This window comes from Podarcis erhardii (genome assembly GCF_964252035.2).
Source record: "Podarcis erhardii genome assembly, chromosome: 12".
NCBI classification, from domain to species: domain Eukaryota; kingdom Metazoa; phylum Chordata; class Lepidosauria; order Squamata; family Lacertidae; genus Podarcis; species Podarcis erhardii.
In genome coordinates this window covers 29277535-29290448 of record NC_138513.1, presented here as the reverse complement: position 1 = coordinate 29290448, position 12914 = coordinate 29277535, and the positions used below count along the sequence as shown (strand labels likewise).

The window sequence follows — 12914 nt, the reverse complement described above, 5'->3', positions numbered from 1 at the left end:
TTAGGTACCAGGTGAATACATACCCCTTCAACCAGGCCTTTGGCTGATTAATATTCTTCAGCCTTTTAATTGTGTCTGTGGGAAGGGAGGTTATTGTTTCGCTGTTTTGTTTTACTTATTCTCATGTTTTTAATCCTGTATTTTATTTCGTGAACTACCCTAGGATCTTACGATGAAGAGTGGTATCTAAATCTAATAACTGAATAACATAAAATAGCCTTACTTCCAGGTTAAGACTGCAATCCTATAAGTATACACAATTAACATGTAAGTAAGTCCCATCAAGGGCAGTTGGACTTACTTTTGAGTAGACATAGATAGGATTCTCACGTTCAGCCTCTATTTCTGTCTTGCATTCTACTACTACCTGTCATCCACCCACATCTGAAGTTTTATTTTGAAAGGTTCTAAGATAGGTTACAAAATGAAAACAAAAACCAAAGAAAACCCAACGTCATTATTCACAATGTAAATAGCATTGGAACAATTAAAATCCACAAAAATAGACAATTTAATTATAATATGATAATGTATTTCCATTTTTCAACTGCTACTTTTGGAGTTCCACTGTTGAAGGAAGTAAACTTATGAATACCAGTTTGGGAAAGTGTTCTTCTGCCCAGGCCCTGCTTGTGGGGCTCCTATAGGCATCTTGTTGGCCACTTTGAGAACAGGATGCTGGTCTTGATAGGTTATTGGCCAGATCCAGGAGGCTTTTCTTGTGGTCTAACTAGTCACATTTTCTATTTTCCATTAAATTTAAATTATTTATGTATCGGTTTTTTAAAAGTTTCTGCTGCTCTTTCATGTTTTAATTTTTGTATATTCATTTTTCACCTTTGCATTCTGCTTATTCTTTTCTCATTAAGTCTTATATTTTTCTTTTGTTACTATGCTTTAAAAATATTATATTTCTCATTATAGAATTTATTGTATCTTTAGCAAACAAAAAACAAACACATGAAAAATGACTGCCTGCTGGGTCTACCCCTTAGTAACTCTTTAAGGAATTGCAGCCTTAGAACAAATTCTCTACAGCCTTCCCAAATCTAAAAATACTACTAAATTCTTTAATTTTGTGAGGGAAGAGATGCTGGGACCGAAGTTTATCAACACCCTTATCCCTGGATCCCTCTTATTTACTCAGAAGTAAAGAAAATGCAGTCTGAACATGTTCTGAGTGGATAATTTAATCTGTTCATATACCAAATTTAAACCTTTACATTAGAAACAGACACCAGACTGGGCTCCAGTGATCCCATTTAAGTCCAGCAACAAGCCCATAAAATAAGTTTCAGTGAATGTAGATCAATGTTCCTCTTAAAAAAATGAAGAGGCGGAGGAGGAGCAGGATAGGACATGATTTTCTCTCTCTTTTAGCCAGGATGCCAAGTTTAGTGTCTCCACATGCAGTGCCTAGCTTCAACTTGTTCTGTGTTCACCCCTTAGTACATGGGTCAGCAAACTTTTTCAGTAGGGGCCCAGTCCACTGTCCCTCAGACCTTGTGGGGGAGCCGGACTATATCTTTTTTTGGGGGGGGGGGAAATGAATGAATTCCTATGCCCCACAAATAACTCAGAGATGTATTTTAAATAAAAGCACACATTTTACTCATGTAAAAACACCAGGCAGGCCCCACAAATAACCTAGAGATGCATTTTAAATAAAAGGACACATTATACTCATGTAAAAACACACTGATTCCCAGACCATCCACGGGCCGGATTGAGAAGGCAATTGGGCCACATCCTGCCCCCAGGCCTTAGTTTGCCTACCCATGCCTGAGTAAAGGTAAAGGGACCCCTGACCATTAGGTCCAGTCGTGGCTGACTCTGGGGTTGCGGCGCTCATCTCGCTTTGCTGGCCAAGGGAGCTGGCGTACAGCTTTGGGGTCATGTGGCCAGCAAGACTAAGCCGGTGTACAGCTTCCGGGTCATGTGGCCAGCATGACTAAGCCGCTTCTGGCGAACCAGAGCAGCGCACGGAAACGCCATTTACCTTCCCGCCGGAGCAGTACCTATTTATCTACTTGCACTTTGACGTGCTTTCAAACTGCTAGGTTAGCAAGAGCAGGGACCGAGCAACAGGAGCTCACCCCGTTGCGGGGATTCGAACCGCCAACCTTCTGATTGGTAAGTCCTAGGCTCTGTGGTTTAACCCACAGAGCCACCCGCGTCTCACCCATGCCTTAGTAGCTTCAAGCAAATTTCTACCTGTCCTTAGTGCTGAGAGTGCTTTCCGTTTGGACTGACATGGACTACAGTTGGAGCATAACCGTACTGTACTCATTCATGGGTTTTGAAACCACAAACTTTTTCCTCTTAATTTTTAATTCTGAGCAGTAGATGGATAAAGTTTGGGAGAACATGATTATATGTAGAAACTTATTCAACAATCCCAGTTGTTGGTTTGTGTTAACATCTGAAAGCCCTTGACTACCCTAAATAGTAATTGTCCAAACAGCAGCTAAATAGTGAAGCCACTATAAGTCTTGAATACCACTTAATCTCTTTAATCAAGGAAAGAGAGGAAGATCTGCAATTTATTCAAGGCTGTGCATCTTGACATTTGAAGATGTGAAGCAGAGCTCAATTCCTTTTTAAGTTGAAGAACAATATTTTGATCTAATGCTGAGTTTGGTGCATATTTACAGAAAAATTAACTTTATAATTTTGAGTCAGCTGCTACAAAATACACTGAGCTTCTTGAAATCTAAACAGGTGTTCTTCTTGAGCCAGTTTTTGTTGACTTCTTCCATTATACCTGTAATGGTTCTAGGGGTTGCTCGTGCGTAAGCCGGTGCCAACACCTGGCTGGGTTGCCTGAGTGAACCCTTTCTGTCCGGACAGCCACTCACCCATGGCTGTCTCAATCGCTGGCAGAATCCGTCAGTGGGCGTTTCTTAAACTTCTTCCAGCAAAGAAGCTCTTTGACGCCTAGTCTCCTCCTACTCTCCCTGCGCGGAAGCCTTCTGTGCAAGGAGGGTGTAGGCAGCGGAGGACCCTTACTCTCCCCGCTGGTCCCCAGCAAGGAGTCATGGGACTGCCTTGCCGATTCCCCCATCTGCCCCCCTTCTCCACTGGTGCTACGCTGATTCTCTTCCCCAGAAGATGGGCTGCCTCTCCCCATCCTGGGACGCTCTCTGGAACCCCTCTGGAGCCCGCTCTCTCCCTCCGGCACTGATGGCAGTTCCCTGACAATACCAAAGCTAACTTATCGCATTAGGTAAACATCCTGAAATAGCCAACGTGTTTAATGTGCATATTTTTTGAAGAACAGCTGACATAGCTGCTGTTAGTTTGTTTTTCATTAATGCTGAAACGAAACAAGCCACACTAAATCTGAAATAGTTGAATCGGCCCAGTTTTTAAAAATAAAACCGAGGTCTGTTGGTGTGCTTGGTACTTCAGGTGCATCAATCAGGGAATAACCTTACTGGTTCTGTGTCTAGTTTCTTCTGTCTGGTCCTCTTCCTCTTGTCTGTATCACTTGGATCTATTATGGTGGAATGTCTCTGCCTCTGTATATAGTTAGGTCTGGTTAACATGTGTTGCAACGTTTTCTCTTGCAGCTGGGTGGATGCTGGAGCTGATGGCCTCTTTCAGCCTTTGAACTCTTCAGCTAAGTGTGATATGAACCCCACACCTCCCAACACATCCCAACACAGCAGAGTCTCTGAAATTGCTTATGAGCTGAGATCTTGAGCAGGGGTAGGCAAGGTGGTGCTGTGGTCTAAACCACAGAGTCTAGGGCTTGCCGATCAGAAGGTTAGTGGTTTGAATCCCTGGGTGAGCTCCCATTGTTTGGTCCCAGCTCCTGCCAACCTAGCAGTTCGAAAGCACTTCAAAGTGCAAGTAGATAAATAGGTATTGCTCCAGCGGGAAGGTAAACGGCGTTTCAGTGCACTGCTCTGGTTTCGCCAGAAGCGGCTTAGTCATGCTGGCCACATGACCCGGAAGCTGTCTGCGGACAAGCGCCGGCTCCCTCAGCCAGTAAAGCAAGAGGAGCGCCACAATCCCAGAGTCGTCTGCGACTGGACTTAACTGTCAGGGGTCCCTTTACCTTTACCTAGGCAAGGTTTATCATTCCTGGGCTGGATTGGTCCCGTGGAGATCCCTCTATGGGTTGGATGACACATGAGCGTGCACACCCACGTTTTTCAGCATCTGTGTGTGCGCGCCTGCGATTTCCGACATCTGTGCAGACGCGATTTCCAGCGCTGCGGAAGTGAGTCCCCACACTGCGTTGTGGCTTGGTTGGGGGCAGCTCGTGGGCCAGTCAAACAACCTCCGTGGGCCACTTCCGGTCTGTGGGCCTTAGGTTGCTGACCCCTGATCTAGAGAGACCACACAAAGGCATTAAACTATGCAACCCCAATCAAACTGACGTTAGTTGTAGCTAAGACTGCCATTCTGTGCGTGCATACTTGGAAGCGAACCCAACGGATTGGAATTTATAGAGAGCCAGTGTGGTGTAGACAGCCAGCGAAGTGCAGTGGTTAAAGTGTTGGAGTAGGACCTGGGAGACTACAGTTCAAATCCTCACTCAGCTATGAAGCTCACAGGGTTACCTTGGACCAGTCGTGGTTTCTCAGCCCAGCCTACCTGCCTAACCTACTTCACAGAGTTGTTATGAGGATAAACTGTGTAAAGAGATAACTTTCAGCTCCTTGGAGAAAAGGTGGGACCTAAACATAAACAATGGATAAAGTAGCAGATGAGTAAACCTGAATAGGATTGGACTGAAAGCAATGGGATTTAATCTATTCACCAAGTGGTTTTACTGAGTTTAATAGGAATTTGTCGCAACTAACTTTAGTGGATGAGGGCTCTTGTGCTTTATGATAGCTTAAGTTCAGAAGGGGCATGCATGTGGGGATATAGTGTACTACCCTGAGACAATTATTAATGAGTTGCTTAAAGATAAATACAGTGTTTTAACTACTAAAGACTGCACAGTCCTATGCACCCAGTGAATGGAGAGATAGTGACTTCTTAGTAAATATGCTTGAGGTAGTGCATTTTCCATTACAGTCCAGTGTGTGATCACCCTCCGCTTTTAGGCTTCAGTGTTAATTCATTGGAAGACAAATTTCAGTCTGTCATCTGAAAACCAGAGCAACTGTCTGAAACACAGTTTAGGAAACACAACATACAGATTGTTTTTCAAGATTTTTAAAAAACCTGTTTACTGAATGTTTTCTAGTATACTGCCAAAACTTATTCTTTGATCTGTTCTTCTCTCTTCTAAAGTACAAAAGCTACAGAATAGTATATAGTATTATTCAGACACTTCTAAGGTGAACCTGACATGGGAATAAAAGTAGCGAATATTTTACTTGGCTTCCTCGTTATTCCTTTCTTGATGGTACTGAACGGAATTACCCATTCATGACCAGATCAAATCTTTATGGTGAGCTGTACCATATGACTTCCATCTCTCTGCCTGGTTCATCTACCCTTGCCTTGCACTGGGACTCTTTGGTCTTCCAGTCTATCTGACTTCAGTCTGTGTCCTAAGCCTTTTAGTGCTTCTTTCCAGCATTGTGGCATCCATCCACCCTACCTCTCTTTCAATTCTATCTCCATGTGCTCCTTACTTTCTCCTGCTCCTTTTGGAACTACCTCTCGAGACCAGGCCTACCTGCATGCTGTGTTAATTGTGTGGACTTTTTTAGCCCTTTAATCCTAGGTAGAGGTATGTGACCTGACTTTCATAGGCACTACAGTGTTGTCAGGGAACAGACATCAAAGCGAGAGGCGGAGGCAGGGCTCCAGAGCGATGCCGGAGAGGGAACCAGCAGGGGGGAAGGAATTCAGCATGACACCAATAGAGAGGAGAGGGAGATGGAGAAATCGGTGTCAGGGCTCCAAGACCCTTCAACCGAAACTAGCAGAGAGAGTGCTGGCACGCCCCTGCCCCCCCCTTACTTGCGCAGACACGTTCCGTGCAGGGAACATAGGAGGAGACTTGGGGTCAAACAGCTTTTATGCTGGAAGAGATTCAAGGAACGCCCACTGACGGATTCTGCAAGTGACTAACAGGTCACGGAGGGCGAGCTCTAACCCTAAACATGGTTGAGCAAACAAGCTAACTAAACTGAAGGCAATTTACGCACAAGTAACCCCCTCACAACCATTACAAGTGTGTAGGGAATCACAACCAAAACAGCTGATAGAGTGCCGGTGGGAGTTTTTTCGCTATCACTGACAGCATTCTTTTTATTGCAGAATCATAGAATTGTAGCATTGGAAGAGACCCGAGGGTCATCTATCTAGCCCTTCAGTACAGGAGTCTCAGCTCAGGTGGCCATGCAACCTTTGCTTAGAAACCCCCAAAACCTGCCTTATGGGACTTTTCCAGAAATGGCCTTTAGTTTAGAGAAAGCAATATAGCCAGTTATAGTATCACAATAAAGCAGAGTGGGGGGAAAGTTTCATTCTGAGCAATGTGGAGCTAATAGATCCAGTGTTGACACTGTTTTTTGGTAGCATCTGTTCAAGGAGACTTTGTGTTGGTTTTGAGAGATGCAAGTGGCCTTTGTAACTTTTAAACTAAGATTTTGCTATTCTTCGATCTGTATTCAGATTGCTTATTCAGTGTCCCTGGAGGAGACTCAGCAAAGGGCTTCGGATTACTAAGTCCCAAACTTCAGAAAATAATGCATATTCTTGTACATTTGCATATATAAGTGGCACTGGCTGCCAATTAGCTACCATGCTAAGTTCCAGAAACTGGTTTTGGTGTATAAAGCCCCGTTCACTTTGGACCAAGATACTTGAAAAATACGGTAGTCTCACCTTTTGCATATATTAACCTGATCACTATGTTCTGCAGGTGAGAGGCTTCTATCTCATCAGCAGGTCTATGCCTCACAATACAGATTCTTGGGACTTCGGAGACAAATGAGGGCTGAAGTCCTCAGATGCATGTTGGAGCTTGAGTACATTTTTAGACAAGGTTGCAGTATGTAAGGAATCTAATAGTGATTTCAGAGCATATTTTGTTTCAGAGAGGTTTCTTTTTTTTATTATGGAGCCAGAATAAATTTCTGCCCTTATGCTACTCTCAAACTTTCCCACTCTCTATTGTATAGATAGAATTACTGCAACCCCCTCTGTATCTGGTCAGAACTGAATTCCATTGACCTCAGTGGGGCTTACCTCTGGGTTTGTGGGCATTGGATTACATCCTAAATTGGTTAATGCTGGCATTTAAAATTTAATTTAAAGTCAGAATATTTTTTGCAGAATTTCAGAAGCATTTACTGGAATAGCTTTAACACTAAATTGAAAAAACGAGAAAATATTGCTGGACCTTTTATCTCCATTTTGATTCTTCCTATTAAACTCTTGGGCGTACTTTATGGGGTATGTTGCAGTGGATCGCTTTCTCTCTCGCATTGCATCTTACAATGGGTTTATGAACACAATTCCCTGTGCATTTTGCTGCCACTGATTTCCCTTTCTGTCGAAAGAATTGAATGACCTCACCTATGGCAGGATGTTGGAAACATGATGTTAAAAGTAGAGGTATTTCTGTCTGAATGTTTGGAGGTCCATTATTGCAAAAATGACGTTGGAAATTCCTCTTGGTCTTTCTGTTGCAGGCATTTCCTTCCAGAGTTTCCCTCTCTTTGAGGAAACGACTTCACTGTAATCTTAGAGGAAGTAAGAGGATGTAAACTACTGATTTCCATTTTTGGTGATACTTTACAGTTAATAAAAAAAACACACCCAAAGAACTCGCTATTAGCTTTTGTAATAGCAATGATGTCTGCCTAGTTTTGCCTGAATGGCATTTCACTATTATGTCACCATTATGAGGTTAACAAGAGCCCATATAGCTCTTGAGTAGAAGTGGATTAAAAACAATGCAAAAAGTTTGGCTTGGAGTTGACCAACGAGGTACTTGGGCCTTCTGTAACATATCACATGGAGCACCATAAGCATAAGGGAGAAAAGGGGATACGAAAAGGGGTTAAGAACTAAATTCGTTCTGGAGGTCCATTCTTAACCTGAAACTGTTCTTAACCTGAGGTACCACTTTAGCTATTGGGGCCTCCCACTGCTGCCACAGCACCGCCACACGATTTCTGTTCTCATCCTGAAGCAAAGTTCTTAACCCGAGGTAATATTTCTGGGTTAGCGGAGTCTGTAACCTGAAGCGTCTGTAACCCGAGGTACCACTGTACGTTCTACTATGAAGCTGCAGCTCTAGCTTCAGAGTTGAAAATACATGAGACACCTCAAGACCACTTGCCGTTTACTATAATCACAGTGATGTGTAGCTCTTTTTAGGTGGCTTATTTACTTTGGCAACATAAAAAGTTTACAAAATCTGTATTTCGCCAACATGGATGTGTATGTATATCCATGTCTTTATTTTTACCTATATAATTAGGTGTATGTGCTTTTTAGTGCTCTCTTGATTTGTTTTTCCCCCGTTTAGTGTTTTAAAAAAGCATGTATGTTTTGAAAACTGACGTTGATTTATAGATTTGCAGCATCTTGATTTTAACAGATAGGAAGCCAGTAACACCAACTGCTTTAAAGTGGGCTAGGTGGAGAGCAGTAGGCGATGAGACTCTCAAATCAGATGTGCTTCTTATGCATGGAGTACTCGAAAGGTATGTTCCATGGCATGTTGGGACTTGGGTTTGTTTGTTTTTTTGTTCTGCCGTTCTGGCAGAGCTGAAAATACTCTTACCCACAGGGAATATAAAGAACGATACGCTGTAATCCAAGAAAGTGGATCAAAGTGCAAATGCTTGCCAGTTGGATTTATAAATCCAATATCTTGCACAAGTGCTTTCACTCAGTTTCAATTTGCTCAATTTATGTGGGCTGCTGCTGGATGAGATAACACAATGCTGAGGAAGAGGAAACAAAAGGGACGGGAAGTCCTTGTATGGAACGCCATGATTCTACCCAAAGTGTAGCCCTTTCTAAGGATGTTCAGCAGTTTGGCTGGCAGAAGTAGGGAGCTAAGGCTGTAAAACAAGGTAGGGCAAAATGCAACAAAAAGAAAGAAACACAGCTTTGCTTCATACATTGATACAGTGGGATAGCTTCCACTTGAAAATTTGTGTGCCGTTCCGCATGGGAAACTTCGTGAAATGGCTCTGCATGTGATTTTGATAATTTAAGCCAGTGGTTTTCAACCAGTGCGCTATGGCACCCTGGGGTGCCTTGAATGATATTCAGGGGTGCCGTAGGCAACACTGGCCTCTGTTCACCTTTTGTTTCCTCCGTCCTCTGATGCCCTTTGAGTCTCTGCCTCCTAAAGGCTTATGTGACTATTTGTTGCAGCAGCTCTGGCTACAAGCTCCCCAGGCGGATGGTTCCTCTGGGGCTGGCCGGGGGGTGCTGGTTGCCAGGAGCTGAGGTGGCCTTGAAGTAAGCAATTGGGTGAGGGAGCCCAGCCAGCCAGTCCACTAGCCCCAGCTGTTGGGAATGGACATACAAGTGGGAGGCCGGGCAGGCAGGGTGTTCTGGCCTTTCTTGTGCTTGCTTTGTGTAGTGCCTGCCTAGGAGCTGAGTGCCGGGAGTAAGATGGTGGTCTCACATTCACCTTCAGCCAGTCCCTGTTGGGCCTCTAAGGCTGGGGGCATCTTCTTCCGAGGCCCCTGTGGGGTGGTGTGAGGAGGTGCCCTGGGCACTTGAGTGGCTATCTATGCAGCTGCTGTTTGGATACACCAGTGATTGAATCTGTATGCAAGGCAGATGTTCTGTGACACTTCCCTGTGGGAGCTGCAGCTATAATTCTCTCCTCTGGCCTAATGGGCCCAAACAAGCCCAGTCTTTGGGAGCAGAACCACTGGCAGTCATCTTTGAGAATTCCTGGAGAACAGGTGAAGTCCTGGCAGACTGGAGGAGGGCAAATGTTGTCCCTATTTTCAAAAAGGGGAAAAGAGAGGACCCAAATAATTATCGCCCAGTCAGTCTGACATCAATACCAGGGAAGATTCTGGAGCAGATCATTAAGCAAACAGTCTGTGAGCACCTAGAAAGGAATGCTGTGATCACCAATAGTCAGCATGGATTTCTGAAAAATAAGTCATGTCAGACTAACCTGATCTCGTTTTTTGACAGAATTACAAGCCTGGTAGATGAAGGGAACGCAGTGGATGTAGCCTACCTTGATTTCAGCAAGGCATTCAACAAGGTGCCCCATTATATTCTTGTAAAGAAGCTGGTAAAATGTGGTCTTGACTATGCTACCACTCAGTGGATTTGTAACTGGCTGACTGACCGAACCCAAAGGGTGCTCATCAATGGTTCCTCTTCATCCTGGAGAAGAGTGACTAGTGGGATGCCACAGGGTTCTGTCTTGGGCCCCGTCTTATTCAACATCTTTATCAACGACTTGGATGATGGACTCAAGGGCATCCTGATCAAATTTGCAGATGACACCAAACTGGGAGGGGTGGCTAACACCCCAGAGGACAGGATCACACTTCAAAACGACCTTGACAGATTAGAGAACTGGGCCAAAACAAACAAGATGAACTTTAACAGGGAGAAATGTAAAGTATTGCACTTGGGCAAAAAAAATGAGAGGCACAAATACAAGATGGGTGACACCTGGCTTGAGAGCAGTACATGTGAAAAGGATCTAGGAGTCTTTGTTGACCACAAACTTGACATGAGCCAACAGTGTGACGCGGCAGCTAAAAAAGCCAATGCAATTCTGGGCTGCATCAATAGGAGTATAGCATCTAGATCAAGGGAAGTAATAGTGCCACTGTATTCTGCTCTGGTCAGACCTCACCTGGAGTACTGTGTCCAGTTCTGGGCACCACAGTTCAAGAAGGACACTGACAAACTGGAACGTGTCCAGAGGAGGGCAACCAAAATGGTCAAAGGCCTGGAAACAATGCCTTATGAAGAACGGCTAAGGGAGCTGGGCATGTTTAGCCTGGAGAAGAGGAGGTTAAGGGGTGATATGATAGCCATGTTCAAATATATAAAAGGATGTAATCTAGAGGAGGGAGAAAGGTTGTTTTCTGCTGCTCCAGAGAAGCGGATCCAAACTACAAGAAAGAAGATTCCACCTAAACATTAGGAAGAACTTCCTGACAGTAAGAGCTGTTCGACAGTGGAATTTGCTGCCAAGGATTGTGGTGGAGTCTCCTTCTTTGGAGGTCTTTAAGCAGAGGCTTGACAACCATATGTGAGGAGTGCTCTGATGGTGTTTCCTGCTTGGCAGGGGGTTGGACTCGATGGCCCTTGTGGTCTATTCCAACTCTATGATTCTATGATTCTATGTATTGTTTAGGTTTAACTCTTCTCTCTGTTTATCAGCCAGGGTGTGCTGAAAAAAGGAAATTTGTGCCTCTTCTGTTGATCAAATACACAGTAAAGTTTGGAAACAAACAGAGACATTAGCACGTAGACTGATGGAGGAATGGGGTGCTGAAGATATGCATGCTAGCAAGAGTAAATGGGCTGTAAAGCATTCTGGCACTTTTTATTATATGCATATTTAATCACAGTGAGAGCGAAGGAGGCCTAGCAATGTTCTGTGCTGTTCTTTTTTGTTGTTGTGCTGTTTGAATTTCATAGAAGGCAGAGTCCTGAGACTTTGGTAGCAACCTTTGAAACAATAATATATTGTTTTACTTTGCATACATATAGGCAGAGGGAGTTGTAATATTTCACAAATGTGGGACCCAGCCAGTTAATTATTTCAATATACAGCTCACACTCTTACCATTACCTGCAAGTTTCCCCCTGTAGAGAGAGGTACAAATTTAATTATAATTATAGCTTATGCTGTATGACCCACTTACTCTTCTACCCACGTACAATAAGACTGATCTGAACAATGCATCTGCTGTTCTAGATCTGGCCCTTTTTATTAATATAGTTATATTAAAATGTAATATTGCAGAGGGTTGTACCTCTTGGTCTCTTCTGTAAAACAAAACTGATTTTGTTGGGTTCCTGCTCCTACCAGCCACAGCCATCATGGCCAGTGGTCAGACATAATGGGATCTGTAGTCCAGCCATGCCTTCTCTATCCTTTCCCTAACCCCAGGATGTTCAAACGGTGTAATACACAGTTAACAGTTTAAGAAACAAATAGGAAGTGTGGAATTTAAAAGAGAAGCCTAGGAATATATAGAGAATCAATTTCCTGAGCCAAGTGATGGGTTGGTATGTTCTAATGGGAATGGGAAAACCCTGATATTGTATGTGTGTGTTTTAAAGTATTTGATTGTTATGTATAGTTTAAATATTTGTAATCTTTGGAGAGCTTTCAGTCTGAAATTTGTGTATTAGTAAAGGTTACTAATGAAATTTGTGTATTAGTAAATGTCCCTCGTACCTACAGGACCGCCTCTCCTGGTATGCCCCACAGAGAAACTTACAGTTTTCAAATAAAAACATCTTGAAGGTCCCAGGCCACAGAGAAGTTAGGCTGGCCTCAACTAGAGCCAGGGCTTTTTCGGCTGTGGCTCCGATCTGGTGGAACACTCTGTCACAAGAGACTAGGGCCCTGTGGGACCTGACATCTTTCCGCAGGGCCTGCAAGACAGAGTTGTTCCACCAGGCCTTTGGTCAGGGCGCAGCCTGACTCCCTCCTTCGGCAATCTTTGCGGAGCTCTGGCCCAATGGTTGCCAGTGGCTTGAATTTAATTAATTTTATAATGAATGATTTTAGAGTGTTGTTTGTGCTGTACTTTTGTACTGTTTTATTGTTGTTAGCCGCCCTGAGCCCGGCTTCGGCTGGGGAGGGCGGGATATAAATAAAATTTATTATTTATTATTATTAAAGAAGTAGATCGCGTTTTGTAAGCTAAGCTGAGGGCTGACAGGAGAACTATCTGGGGGAAGGGAACAGGGTAGGTTGTTGTGTTAAAAACAGCAAAAGAAATTAAGTACTTCATAGACAAAGTACCAGCATC

General features: G+C 43.7%; 1 protein-coding gene across 1 annotated transcript in view; it reads left to right on the top strand.

The window, feature by feature from the left end:
- The window catches only part of RAPGEF5 (Rap guanine nucleotide exchange factor 5), a 130798-nt gene that overhangs the window by 5292 nt on the left and 112592 nt on the right, over positions 1-12914 (top strand). The window lies entirely within an intron of this gene.